Here is a 15,129-nt window from a genome sequence, read left to right on the forward strand (position 1 = left end):
AGAGGAAGTCCCAAAATATGGAGACTGAATGACCGAAAAATGGACTTACATATACTAAGTCTGAGATGCCATTTCTCATAATATTCCCTTTTCTTTGAGGTATGGTGATCTCAGAATTGGTATATATAATAACAGAGGGTGTGGGGTCTTGCTCCTCACATGGGGGGTGTAGCAGGGGTTGCCATCCCTGCAAAAAGAAGTTTAAAGGAGAAGATCGATGTTCAACATTCACTCTTTTCTGGGCTTTCAGACTTTTTTTTCGGCTTGTCAGCACTTAGCATTTTGAGTGCCAACATTTCAATGGGGACTCCAAAACTCCCAAATTGCTATATCTTGGAGAAAAGGGAATACTTCGAGAATTGGCATCTCAGACTTAGTATATACAAGTCCTATATTTTGTCCATTTAAGTTCAATTGTGCATTATAGATTGATGGAAGAATATGAGAGTTTATAGTCCCACAATGGTTATACAGGTTTCTCTATATGATACATTGCCTTGCAGTTCTTCCAGCCTTTCTAGCGGGTCCTGACATTTCAAATGATTACTGATCATGCCTGTTGAACCTGGCTGAGGCTTGTAAAAGGATTTCCAAGGTTATGGTTAGTGAGACTATAGTGCACACTAACTAACTGAATCTTACCAAGGCCTTCAAAAGCATCCCCCATGCTTGGAATGACAAACTGTCCCAACTCAACATTAACCCATATGCAGTTTGCTTAACACTTGAATGGCTGTGCACTAGAACCCATACTGGTAAGGTCAGACGTGTTTCCTCTAACAGAAAAACATCACCAGCAGTGTTTTACATAGATATGTCCTGGCCCTCCATCTCTTTGGCTTATCCTTCCCTGATGTGACAACTAATGTCAAGAGACTATGGCTAATCAACTTTACTGATGTTTGCAAACTGGAGGAGGCTATCATATCTCATTCTGATGCCCAAATTCTATACATACATAAATACATACATACAAATATTTCAAGCACACCCTTCTAGCTTCCTAATATACCAAAACACTTGTTCTCTTAATAAGTATCCAGGCTGTTCTTAAAATATATCTAAACTAGAACTTGCTTTAATGTAATTTGGTAGTCTGTTTCATGCATCAGCTACTCTGTCAGAGAACTAGTTAGTACACTTCTCCTTCCTATAGAATCTCTTTTTAATTTCTCCAAATCTTTTGGATTTTCTAATACTATGACGGGAATGAATCCCATTCCTAAGTCAAAGTATGATTATAGTTCATGAAATTAGTATTGTTTCAATCTTTAATATCAGCCAAAAGTGCTCTTCACAGCACTCGTGCCCACTAATGACTCCTTCTGCAATTCATACAAGGTTACATGGATTGGTAACATATCTAAATACCATTGTAGATTTTTTTTATAAGACCCGTTGCTCTTACTACTATTGGAACTCTCTGGGTATCTTTCTTCCAAATTGCTCTCATTTCTGCCTGCAGATCCTGATATTTTATGACTTTGTGTCTCTCTGTACGCAAGACACTGTAGTCACTGGGTGTAGCAATGTCAATGATCAATGCTACTTTTGTCTTCTTTTCTTGGACCACTATATCTGTTTTTCTAGAATCTGTCTTTTGAACTGTTGGTAACAAGTGATCCCATGTGATATAAACTTCATCATTTTCTATGATGCTTTGGGGCTCATGTTTCCAGTGTTTTTCAGCCACTTCAATACCATAATGTTTTCACAATCCCCATTGCAACAGTCTTGCCACATTATTATGCCTTTCAGTATACAGTCCTTCTGCTATTAGTATGTCACAACCAGCAAAGAGGTGTGCGACTGTTTCCAATTTGGTTTTACAAAACCTACAGTTGCCTGTTTTTCCCACATGTTCAATGAACTTTGTAAACCAGCGTGTACGTAGCCCACTGCCTTGGGCTGCCAATATTAACCTTTCACCTGTTGGTTTGAATTCACCTCTCCTTAACCATTCCTGTGTTTGTTCCTGATCAACATGAGGATCTTCCAGAAGTTTTCTATACTGGCAACTATATTTATGTTTTTTTTTCACATTTCTTGCCTTCTCATCTGTTCCTTCACCTTATATTCTTTTCTTTTATTTTTGGCACATTCAGTTGCTGCCTGATTTTTATCTACTTCTGGTTTGATTTCCATTCCTGCTTGATGCCAATATGCTTCTGCTAAATTAAGCAGAGAAGTCATCTTAAATTTATTCTCCTCATGTTTTAAAACATTCACTACATTTGGGTCTTGTGAGGTCAGCAGATATGTGTGGAGTACCATGATTGCAGATCTATACATGTAATCAATTTCAAGGAGGCCCATTCCTCCTTCGGAACGGGGAATATATAATCTTGGTATACACTGATTCTTATAAATCATATAGTGAGCATGAAGCATCCTTCTTGTTTTCCTATCTAATCTTTCCAACATGTTTTGGAGCCAATCAATCACTCCAAACCGTAAGTTAGGACAGAAGAGCAAATTGGTTTATAGCTTGGATTTTGTTCCTAGATGTCCATTTTGTTTTCAGAATTAATTTAAGTCTTCTAAAGTATTCCTTACTAAGTTTTATTTGCATGTGTGCATGTTTTATTGTTGATCCTTCATCAATCCCCAAATATTTATACACTCCCTCTTGCTCAAGTTCTTTTATATCACATTCTTGTCCCAAACCAATGTATTCCTGGTGATGCAGTTTTCCTGCTTTAAAGGTTGCTTTTGCACACTTATCAAGACCAAATGACATTCTTATATCATCTGAAAAGGTTTGACAACCTGCAGCTGTGCTTTCAGTTCCTTATCTGATGAGCTATACAGTTTTAAATCGTCAACAAAGAGAAGATGAGAAGTCTTTGCACTTTGTTGTTTTTTTGGAGCCATACTGTAGCCATGGCCTAAGTTGTTAAGTAAACAGCTTAATGGGTTAATGGCAAGGCAGAATAGCAACAATGGCAGAGAGCCGCCCTGGATATCCCCCTTTGAATTTTTATCCCTGGGATAATAATTTATCCTTTATCATGGCTTAATTGCAAAGTGGTCTGCCACTGTTTCATGGTCACTGTAATGTAATCAATCAGTGTATCTTATACATTAATCTTATACATTTCTTCGACATAGGTTGTCTGATGATTCTGTAGTACTTTTTGTTAACCTCAAACATTCCCAGAGGTAGTTGTCACTAAATGCCTTATACACCTGAATATGATCAGATTAATATCATATAATATAATATAATTAGATATCTGTAAGAGACACTGTACAAGTTCAGATATTTTAGTCTTTCATAATAACTTACATTTTCACATCCACGGATAGCCTTCATATATTTCTGTTGTACGCTTTCCAGTTTACTCATGCTTGTTTTCTTATAGGGTTTCCATATTGTTATTCCATACTCAAGTTTGGATCTAATGTAACTAACAAACAATGACTTCATTATTTTTGATTTCTTAGACTTTATAAATCTTTTTATACAACCTATAGTTCTATAACTATCGTTAACCAATTGGTTGATATGATTAGAAAAACTCATAGTTGAATCTACCCATACACCCAGGTCCTTAAACAAGTATACAGTTTCAATCACTGTGTGCTGTATTAAATATTCCCCTTTCAATTTATGCCTACTAAATCTCATATGCTTAGTTTTTGATGTATTTATCAGCATATTATTCTCCTGTGCCCAAATATTCAATTTAGTCAAGTTATTTGCAGACATGCCTTATCTGTAACACTTGCAATCAGTTTACTCAATTTCAGGGCATCTGCATATGGACTGTAGAACACCTCAGATGAAAAAGTTAGGTGTGAAAGGTATAATCTAAACAAGTAAGGGCCTAGGACAGAGCCCTGTGGGACACCCTGACTGTAACCAAGGATTTTGCTTGTCCTGTCCTATTTGTAAGCCAGGCAGCTATCCATCTTATCAAGAGTACATCAATACCTAGTTGTACTAATTTATTGATCAGTGTTATGTGTATGACCCTGTCAAATGCTGAAGTTAAATCTATATAAATTACATCACAGCACAATTTTTCATTCATAGCTGTTATTATATTGTTATAGAACATCATGTTACAAGTGGTAATAGATCTATTTTCAACATATGCATGTTGATATATAGTTTCAAGTCCCAATCTATCCAGTTCTGACAATAACTTATCCAGTATTACCTTCTCCATTATTTTTCCACAACATGAAAGTAGGCTTAGGGGTCTATATGATTCTGGGTTTGTCCTCCTCCCCTTTCCCTTAAAAACAGGTTTAGTAAGCACGTCTCCAATCTTGAGGAATCTCACCATATTTATATGACCTAGTGAATAATAGATATAATGGTACAGTAAGTTCTTGCTGAAGTGTTCTCAGGTCATTGTTACTAACTCCGTCTTCTCCCTGTGCTTTGTGTGGATCCAGTTTGCACAGTTCTTTTTCAATATAATCTAATTTGATTCCAGTATCTGGGGTTACCTGGATGTCACTAGGACAACTTACCACCCCTTTTGTGGAGCCAAACTGTTTTGCATAAGATTTTGTAAATATATCTACAATCTGTTGTGTTTGAGAATAAATTTTAGAATCTGCACACAGTTTATCAATGTGTGTGTCTTTACTCTTTCCACATCTTATGTATCTACAAAAAGGTTTCCTATGATAATTCTATGGCAAAGGCAGAAGCAAACAAATATTTGGTGTTTTAATCATGAGCTTAATCTCAACATTAAGAAATACAGCATAGTTCTCCTTGATTAATTAATTAATCTATCTTAATTACCATATGTTTTACAGATAACATTTCAGTTATTTGATCCAACCATCAGAGACTTGGATACCTCTGCTGAAAACAGATGTTTTTTGAAAACCCGACCTCTGCTATGAATAGAAAATCCTTATGTGTTGCACAGCTTATCCTTTGTGGTTTCTTTGCTAGGCCTAGAGAACTTATAGTTCTATTTTATTAGGCCCATCGAGCATCTAAACTAATTTGAAAGACCTCAGCATTTCTTCATCAAAAATATCTCAGATCTTAGTACCTGTAGACCAGAGTGCAAGTGATGTGCATTATATCTTTAAGAAGCATGTTAAGGCCAAATATGCATGCATAAATTCCAGACATGTGCAATCCCTAGTGCCATTTTGAAAGAGCAGCCAAGGAGAGAGCATGCAAGATCACAGTTGTTAGTTTGTATATAAGTTACTTAAGTTAAAGTCAGTTAACTTCTGTAATGATGTGTTTATATAAAATAAAGCTGCTTGAACAGAACCCATGAAGACTCTTCTACTGTGTTCTAGATAGGAGAGCAACATGGTGCCACAACCGGGATTGAACAGAATAATGTTCAGAGCCATGAGGTGCAGAGACGACAGTGAAGGTAAAATTGAGAGAAAAGAACACAAACAGCCAGAAAATAATCAAAGGTAATGAGAAGTAGCATGAACTGTTTATTTGATACGAAAGACAAAAAGGGGCATGACAAGGCCGCAAACTGCATTACTGAGCAAGCAGAAAGCACGAACGTTTGTTAACCGAGGAAATGTTTAAAATAAATGTATTTGATGAAACGATTAACAGTAAAGCAAAAATGAGTATGTTTAGAGCAAAACGAGTGTGTTTAAGGCAAAACTGGACATATTTAGAGTAAAACGAGCACAAGAAAAGTACATTGGGCTTAAATGAGCAAAATGAATATAATAAGGGCAGAAAAGGGCACATTAAGCAAAATAAAGCAAGGCAACTGCATGTGTTTTGGCAAAGTGCTGTGTTTTGGCATAACTATGACTTCATATTGTATCAAAGGCATAATTAAAGTTATTTGAAGTATCTCAAAGTGTGTAAAAATGCTTACAAAGTGTGCCTATTACTGAGCGTGTATTGCAAAGAGTTGTGTGTAAAGTAAAACTATTTTGTGAAAAAACAGTCAAAGTATAGCCATTTTGAAAAGTTTCTTGTGCTGGGTGTGTCTATTTGTAAACTGCCGCCATTACAGAGTGTTCTCTTACTGTAAAGAGCTGTCTAGCAAGGTACCGCAATTTTGGGGACATTTCAGTGTGATGTATGCAGTTATTCGCAGAGTGCACCTACTTCGAAGTATTACTGTGTTCTGGGCAAGAGATGTTCGATTTATTCACATTCTGTAGTTATTTGATATGTTTCTTACATTGATGAGAAGTGATTTCTTGCAAAAGACAACAATACAAGAGTATTACAGTGCCCGAGAGATATTCAGTCACATCGTAAACTTGTTGAAATGTTTCTTAAAATAACGATAAATTACTTTAGCAAAGTGATGGTAAATGACTTAAGCATTTTAGCCTTTCAAAACAATATTGCAAAAGTATAAAGTGCCCGAGAAGTTTATTTCGCAAAGTCCAGTTGTTCAAAGGTACTACGAGTTTGTCCATTAGCATAATTTCGAAAAGCTCAAAAGGTATAAATTCAGAAGTGCAAAGGCATTGGACAAAGTTACAAATACTGCATAAGTTTCTGGCATTTGTGCATGTGTATATGTTTACTTATTTGCAAACAACCCTGGTATATGTTAATATGGCAGGCAGATTTTGAAAACCCCTACCACTTGTATTTGATCAGAACATTGCAAAGAATTGGAGAATATTTGAGCAAGAGTAAAATTGTATACATATCTGCAGAAACTGCATACAGAAAAAATGCATGCAAAGAGAAATTCAACATGCAGAAAAACATCAATGCCATAAAACAAACACAGAGAGACAAAAATATAAAAACAAAAATAATCAAAAAATATAAAAAAGTCTTTTAACTCCTAACACTGTGTCCCTTCAGAATTGGTCTAAGTGGGACTTTCTCGTTAAGCCCACTACCCTAATCAGCTGTCAGTCTTATCATCCATCTAACCTCCATGGTTTCAGTTAGAGTCCTAATATCACCACCTCTAATGCTGGGATACATTCTGTCAATAACCATGAACCTGAAGGTGTGTCTGTTGTTAGCATTGATCACATGTTTAGAGAGGGCATTGGTGGTAGAGACACAGCTTATGCTATATAAGTGTTCTCTAATTCTATCCCTCAAGGTTCTATCGGTTTTCCCAACATAAAATGCTTTGCAGAGAGTACAATAAGCAAATTAGATAACATGCGTAGTCATACAGGTAGCCCCTATCCTAAAACTAAACCTATGACCAGTGTCAGGGTGCTCAAAGCATCCACTTCTGTCTATGAAACTGCAAAAGTTGCAATTACCACAGGGTGTCATAGTCCCTTCAGTGCCACTCACATCATACTTGTAACTGTCTGGATAGCACAACAACCTCTTCAAGTTCTTCTTGGTCTTGTAAAGGAATCTAGTTGTGTAACCTACTATTCTTTTGATACTGGGGTCAGTGGTTAACAAGCCCCAGTATTTCATAATGATGTTCATAGTCATTCTGGAATCTGTGGTATAGCTAAGTGGAACAGAAATGCTGGCAGGTACAACAGGTAATGGATGTGCATTATCCCCATAACGTTCAGAAAAATATATAGCATACACTGTGCCTCTACCACCAATGCCCTCTCTAAACATGTGATCAACACTAACAACAGACACACCTTCAGGTTCATGGTTATTGACAGAATGTATCTCAGCATTACAGGTGGTGACATCAGGAATCTAACCGAAACCAGGGAGGTTAGATGGATGATAAGACTGAGAGCTGATCAGGGTAGTGGGCTTAATGAGAAAGTCCCACTTAGACCCATTCTGAAGGGACGTAGTCTTAGGAGTTAAAAGACTTTTTATATTTTTTGCTTATTTTTGTTTTTATATTTTTGTTTCTATGTGTTTGTTTTATGAAACTGATGTTTTCCTGCATGTTGAATTTCTCTTTGTATGCATTGTTTCTGTATGCAGTTTTTGCAGATATGTATACAATTTTACATAAGCTGTGGTTTATGTCTTTCTCCTTTAAATGTGGCCCTTAGCATGTGATTGGTTGCTTAAGGTTGCTCTTCTCTCTGTGTATATAGTCTGATGAAGCAAAAGTGAAAGTGCTTATCTATTTTATTTGTTTGGTAATAAAACAAGTTTTTATCTTCAGCTAGTGTGTTATTCCGTTGGTCGTTTTATTTTACATTTAGACTCTGATTAACCCCAAGTAAAGTTCAACTGTCCTAGTAAGATTTTCCTGACATTTACGCAGTTGCCTGCTACAGCAAAAGCCATGGTTCACAGAGAACTTACAAACCATCAAAGGGATCTCATTGTTGAAAGGTATCAGTCAGGAGGAGGGTACAAAGAAATTTCGACAGCTTTGGATATATCATGGAACACAGTGAAGGCAGCCATCAAAAAGTGGAGGAAATATGGGACAACAGTGACATTGCAAAGAACTGGACGTCCCTCCAAAATTGATGAAAAGACAAGATGAAAACTGGTCAGGGAGGCTGCCAAGAGACCTAAAGCAACACTGAAGGAGCTGCAAGTACTGGTTGTGTACTACACGTGATAAGAATCTCCCGTATTCTCCATATGTCTGGACTATGGGGTAGGGTTGCAAGATGGAAGCCTTTTCTTACACAGAAAAATATCCAGGCTAGGCTAAAATTTGCAAAACAATACATCGTCTCCCAAAAGCATGTGGGAAAATGTGTTATGGTCTGATGAGACGAAGGTTAAACTTTTGGCCACAATTCCAAAAGGTACATTTGGCACAAAAACAACACTTTGCATCACCAAAAGAACACCATCCCCATGGTAAATCATGGTGGCTAGCAGTATCATGCTTTGGGGTTGCTTTTCTTCAGCTGGAACTGGGGCTTTAGTCAAGGTGGAGGGAATTATGAACAGTTCCAAATAGCAGTGACATTTGGCCCAAAACTTTCAGGCGTCTGCTAGAAAGCTGAAGATGAACAGGAATTTCACCTTTCAACATGACAATGACCCCAAGCATACATCCAAATCAACAAAAGAATGGCTTCACCAGAAGAAAATTAAAGTTTTGGAATGGCCCAGCCAGAGCCCAGATCTAAATCCAATAGAAAATTTGTGGGGTGACCTGAAGAAGGCAGTGCACAAGAGATGCCCTTGCAATCTGACAGCTTTGGAGCGCTTTTGCAAGGAAGAATGGGCAAATATTGCCAAGTCAGGATGGGCCATGCTGATAGACTCTTACCCAAGAAGACTGAATGCTGTAATTAAATCAAAAAGTGCTTCAACAACGTATTAGTTTAAGGGTGTGCACACTTATGCAACCAGCTTATTGTACATTCTTTATTTTTTATATTTTTCCCCTAACAGATTTGTTTGTTTTTCAATTGAATTGTACAGGTTATAGGTCACATTAAAGGTGGGAATGATTTATTGTGGTCTCATTTTTTTATATCACAAAAACTTGGCAGTTTAACAGGGGTGTGTAAACTTTTTATATCCACTGTGAGTCCAGTTCCTGAATTACCTTGTTCTCCTGTAGCAGTTGATGTCTTTGAGTGGAACAACCAACATTACTTGATTTTAGTAGACTCTTACTCGAATTGGTTTGAGATTGATCTACTACCTAGCCTAACATCCACTGCTGTTATTACTAAGTTGAAACGTCATTTCTCAGTTCATGGTAGTCCACACAAACTTTTTCTGACAATGGTACTCAATTTACTAGCCAGTTGTTTTGGAAATTTGCAAAAGAATGGGACTTTGTACATGTGACTAGCAGTCCTGAATATCCACAGTCAAATGGTCTAGCTGAATGTGCAGTGCAAAGTGCAAAGCAATTATTTGAACAGTCAAAGCATGACAATACCGATGTTTTCTTGAATTTGCTTCATCTCAGAAACATACCTCATGATGATATTCTTGGCTCACCTGCTCAAAGCCTACTTTCCAGGCAAACTAGAACTACACAACCCATTACTTCCAGTTTATTAAAGCCTAAACCTAAGAACAATAATACCATCAACGCTCAATTGCTGAAGAAGAATAATACCCAGAAATCTAGTTACGACAGAGTGAGCAGATTACTTCGTCCATTGAGGGAAGGAGAGACGGTACGAATCCAGACAACAAAAGGTTTTGATCGAATAAGATATTACAGGCATCTGTGCCGAGCTGAGATCCTACCTGATAGACTCCGAAGGTGTGGAGTATAGTAGGCACTGTAGACATCTTCTTACTGTACCAGAATCATCATCACCATCACAACATTGCTTCTGTGATGTAGACTCCAAATCTAAGAGTGAATCAGACACTGTTTCCATACCAGAATGTGTTAAAAATTCTGATTCCATTCCAGAAACTGATCTGAACATTCCACAGGTAGAACATTTTGCAGAGAACAGTTCCAGTTGCTAAACCTCATTCTCAGTTTTATGTCACTCGGTATGGCGAGTATCTAAGCCTAGTGTAAAATATGCAGCAACGTGGACTTGATTGCATATATCTGTATATTTAGTATTGTATAATGCAAGACATAGAATTACCTGTAATTTCCGCATGTCTCGTGATATTATACAATCTATTTCTCAAAGAGGGAGGATGTAGATCAAGTGCAAGTGATGTGTATGCTGTATCTTTAAGAAGCATGTTAGGACCATACATGCATATATAAATTACAGACAGGTGCAATCCCTAGTGCCATTTTGAAAGAGCATCCAGGGATAGAGTATGCAAGATCTCAGTTGTTAGTTTGTATATAAGTTACTTAAGTCAGTAGACTCCTATAGTGATGTGTTTGCATAAAACAAAGCTGCTTGAACAGAACCCACGAAGACTCTTCTATTGTGTCCTAGATAGGAGAACAAGAGTACTCATAACTCCTCTGCTAGACTAACCCCACCCCCTTATTTTTGCTCAGTTATGTTTAGATTTCTGAACTGTAATCTCTGTTTTAAGCCCTCTGTGCTATGAATGACATCGTCCTTATCATAGGAATTTAAATTTTCTGCAGGAAATACAAAGCTGTTTAACTGGAGACTATGTGTGCCTTGATAAAAACCACCCTCGGGTTCTATCACCACTTTCAAGGAGGACAAGGCTTGTATGCCCTGGAGTATATGTTAGAGTACCCATCTTACTGTCTAAGGCCAACAGGGAATCACTCTACTTGACATGTAAAAGGAGCCTTTTCCCAAGTAAGGGGGTTCTCAGTGAAGAACCAATCCTTTTATTCAGTATTTATTACCTGGTGGAGATTATAGTTTCTTGTTCTAGTGTTGGCCACACTATTTGACTTATCAGTGAAAAGGAGGTCATGGAAATGGGATCCCAGCAAGCAACACAGGTGTCCCCCCCAGGAGAATTTTTGAAGACTGAGATCCTTTTGATTAGGAACCTCTGTGGACTTTCATGTTTTTTGATATATATAGTGAGATACATGCCAAATGGTGCATTGTATTCTATAATTGGTCTGACCAAGCAGAGTACAGGTGAACAATATCTTCGCTGGTGTTAGAAGAGAAGCCTTTGGTGATTAGTTGTGAAATATAGAAGGATTTTTCTAATTATGGTTGCTACACAATGATTAAAGGAGCGTGAACTATCAGTCCACGTGCCCAAGATCCTGACAATTGTTTTGCCAGATAGCCGGGTTATATTGATGCAGTATCATCTCCTTGTATCAATTTGCAGTTTTCTGAAGGAGATGATACTGCACCAGGAGGTGACTTGTGTTAATTCATGTTGACGAGCATTACTATCACTGATTGACTTATCAACTACACTCAGCTTACAATCATTAGCAAACTTAATTGTACAGAGATCTTTGTTGGCATTATTAAGATTAGAGAAATCAATGCCAAAAGGAGGAGGTTCAACATAGAGCCCTTCTGTCCTTGAGCAAGTTTGCTATCCATCTTACTACACAGGGATTGATGTTTTAGGCTATATGCTTTTTTACAATCCCATCATGTGGTGAGGTGTCAAACACCTTTGTATGATCCAGGTAGGCAGCTGGAATAATGTGACTACTGCCTACTGCCTGTGTATCTTTCAAAGAAGTTAAAAAGATTGAGCAGGCATGACCTGCCTTTGACTAATCTGAAGTGTTTCGGGCAGAACCGTACATATTTTTAGCAATTTGATTTATGAAGTCACTGAAGATGTGTACTCCATGGCTTTACAGGCAAGACACATAAGGGTAATGGGTCTGTAGACACTCAAGTCAGTGGTGGGACCACCCTTATGGAGGAACATCACCAAGACAGTACACCATGATCTGGGGACATAGCCTGTAGCCAGACTTAGGTTGAACAACTTAAGGAGAGGATTAGTGAGGGCATGCTTGACACTGTTTACTCAACAGACAGAAATATTGTTGGGACCTATGGAAGAAGTGTTTTTGGTCTTGGAGACTACTTTAAAGGAGATGATCCTTTGAGATGGTGGGAGAAGAAATGGCTCAGGGATATTTGGAGTAAAAATGATAGCACTGGGGGAGAAATTTGCAGCAAACCTGATTGCTAGTATGTTAGGAATATCTTTTGGATTTGAGTAGGAGGCACCATTATAGATAGGTTCAGAACATTGATGTGAATTGTTCCTTAATTTTCTAATATAGATAAATAAGACCTTACAATTATCCTTACCCTCAGAAGCTAGTCTAATTTCATGGGAAATGTCACTGGTCTTTTGGCTGCCTTCACTTCAGCATTTTTTTTTATATTCCCCTTGCATTGAACGACTCTGGCTTTAGAGGGAAATCTAATCAATTTCTTTGTGTTATAAAGTTTGTTTATATCTAGTGACCACTAGGGTGGGTTGCTACTGAATTTACCACTATATTAGATTCTGGTAAGAATTGAGCTTTCAATGCATTTATCTAAGTGAACATATCGATCCCTGGCATAGGTGGCTAAATATCCTGGGTGCTCTGTGGGGCTGTAAAGGTGAGTTTGGAGATTTCATCTCATAACTGTAAAAAGTTTCTCTTTTGGTGGGTGTTCTAACGGTAAAAGTCACCAGCTGGTAGTCTGATTTGACTAAAGTGGGACTAGCCAAGTGTTGGAAACATGACAGGGCTAAGCTTATAAGAATTAGGCCCAGAATATTTCTACCTCTGGTGGGATTATGGAAAGTTTGACACAGGGAATTCCCATTTACCTAATCTAGGAGTTGTTGTGAGTACCAATACTTGAAGTATGAATACTCCAATCTATGGAGGCTTAGTTGAAGTCATTGAGGATTAAAGATGCATATCTTACAGATATATTTTCAAGGAATCTCAGGAAATTTTCATGAACCTGTTTGATAAAAAGATGTTAGTTAAAAATCTGATTTTATTAGTATGAACTGGAGGTCCATTAGCTTGCTGAGAATTGTCTGGGTATTGCTTTGGAAGGGATAAGATACCTGGTGAACACTGAGATTCCTCCACAGTTATCATCACGCTTAAAGGTATGATAAGCACAGATCTCTGGGACAGAGAAGACTTTCCACTTATACCTGGAACATGTCTCATTAACTATTTTTCTTTGTAAAATGGTTACACCTATGTTCTTTTTGGAATTTAATACAGAATATTCTGGAAATCCAGAAGTTTAAAAATGAGGTAGGAAAATAGCTGAAAACTAAATAAGGTTTAAACAGGTAAAACATATTAAAAAACAAATAAATAAGCAAGTGAAATTAGTAACCTTTGTTCAGTAAAAGATGAAAAGTCATCAGTGTTTCAACTGCAGCCTTCAAGAAGGGAATACAAGTGTTGTAGTTTTCGTTCAGTTTGTAGTAAAATGTCTATGCCATTTAATAAGTCAGATATTAATCAAAGATTAATTACAAGTAGCAAGAAAAAGGTACTCACATATGATTAATTTCAAATAAAATCTCATAATGATCTTAAGAGTGCTTCAACATCTGATGACCTCATGCAGAAGATCTTAAGATGAAGGTGGATGATGCTGCAACAAGATTTAGCTGTCCAGTTTTCATGTATGGAAAATTTGCTGATAATGCCATTTTCACACAGACAGATCTGACACCTGTAATTATATAAGAAAAACTTCACATTGAGTTCATTATTTAAACTACTCAGCTGCGCCATGTAAACTTCAAAAACTGTCTCTCAGCTGTTAAACATTTTAAAAACATTCCCACTATTTTCTTGCAAAACAGCTTACTCGAGTCCCACATATTTCAGCAATGATTTATCATCATTATAAACCTCAACAAAATTCAGTGCTATGGAAGGTGTGAAATTCTGGCTCTGTCTTCTTTTAGATTATCCTTACACTTCTGTTTTGTAAATCTACATAATTGTATCAAATAGAAGCTGCAAGCAAAGTTCAATCCTGACATATCTCTTGAAATGAAATACTTTACTTGAAATTTAAAGGCATTTATAATTACCTTGTGTATTCATTCAATATTCATGGGTAAAATACATCTGCTATTGCATGTGCCAACCTAGTAGATGGGCTGTGCTGTGCTATTGGAACCAGTATGTTTCCAGATGTTTTAAGGTTTGAACTCACAAAATTAATAAACATATTTTATCCACCAATTCTTTAGCAAATTGAAGATATTCTGTGGTTTAAATATATAAAACTGGCTAATATGTTTTTAGGAAAAATAATTTGATACAAGGCTGTGTGTTCAAAGAATATATCAAATTTTAGAAATGTGAACCACAGAATTCAGTTCTCATGAGTATTACCATTAACAAACATTTAATGACTGTTCTCTGGATGGGACTCCATTTCATTCCAACTTCCCTACCCACCTAAAATAGTATTCTTATTTTCTGGCTACTAAAACTCAGAGGTATTAATAAATCCCATTATATCAGTCTGTGTTTGGTGTCAGACTTCTATCATTTGGAATTCCAAGGCTTGATCAAGAGAGGATCTCCCACCTTCAGAATAGCTGTAAACTTACAGTGCAGTTATGTTACAAAAATGAATAGTTATCTTATTGGGAACTCATAGTGCAAGCGCTGCTCTGTTTTTACTGGATCTACAAGCAGCAGACTGTTATCAAACTATTTCTGTGAGTCTGAGTATGCAAGTGCAACACCCTCCATGACTTTATTTTTCTTTCTTTGACTAGATACCTGATGATGTCTCTGCCACAGATACCTACAATCATATCCCTGATTTCTCAGCTGTACAGTGAGATATTTTGTCTGCTTTTCTAACTCCTGCAACTAGAAAGAAATTTGATCAAGTCACAGGCATTCACTACAAGAGACAAAT

General features: G+C 37.1%; 1 long non-coding RNA gene across 1 annotated transcript in view; it reads right to left on the reverse strand.

Annotated features, from left to right (window-relative positions):
• LOC122791638 overlaps positions 1-13,911 on the reverse strand; it is a 319,878-nt gene extending 305,967 nt beyond the window's left edge. Inside the window, exon 1 of the long non-coding RNA XR_006363180.1 lies at positions 13,740-13,911. This is a non-coding gene — a long non-coding RNA (uncharacterized LOC122791638). The remainder of the gene's footprint in view (positions 1-13,739) is intronic.
• Between the last annotated feature and the right edge of the window lie 1,218 nt (positions 13,912-15,129).

This window comes from Protopterus annectens, chromosome 1.part2 (assembly GCF_019279795.1).
Source record: "Protopterus annectens isolate FY-2018-M chromosome 1.part2, PAN1.0, whole genome shotgun sequence".
NCBI lineage: Eukaryota > Metazoa > Chordata > Ceratodontiformes > Protopteridae > Protopterus > Protopterus annectens.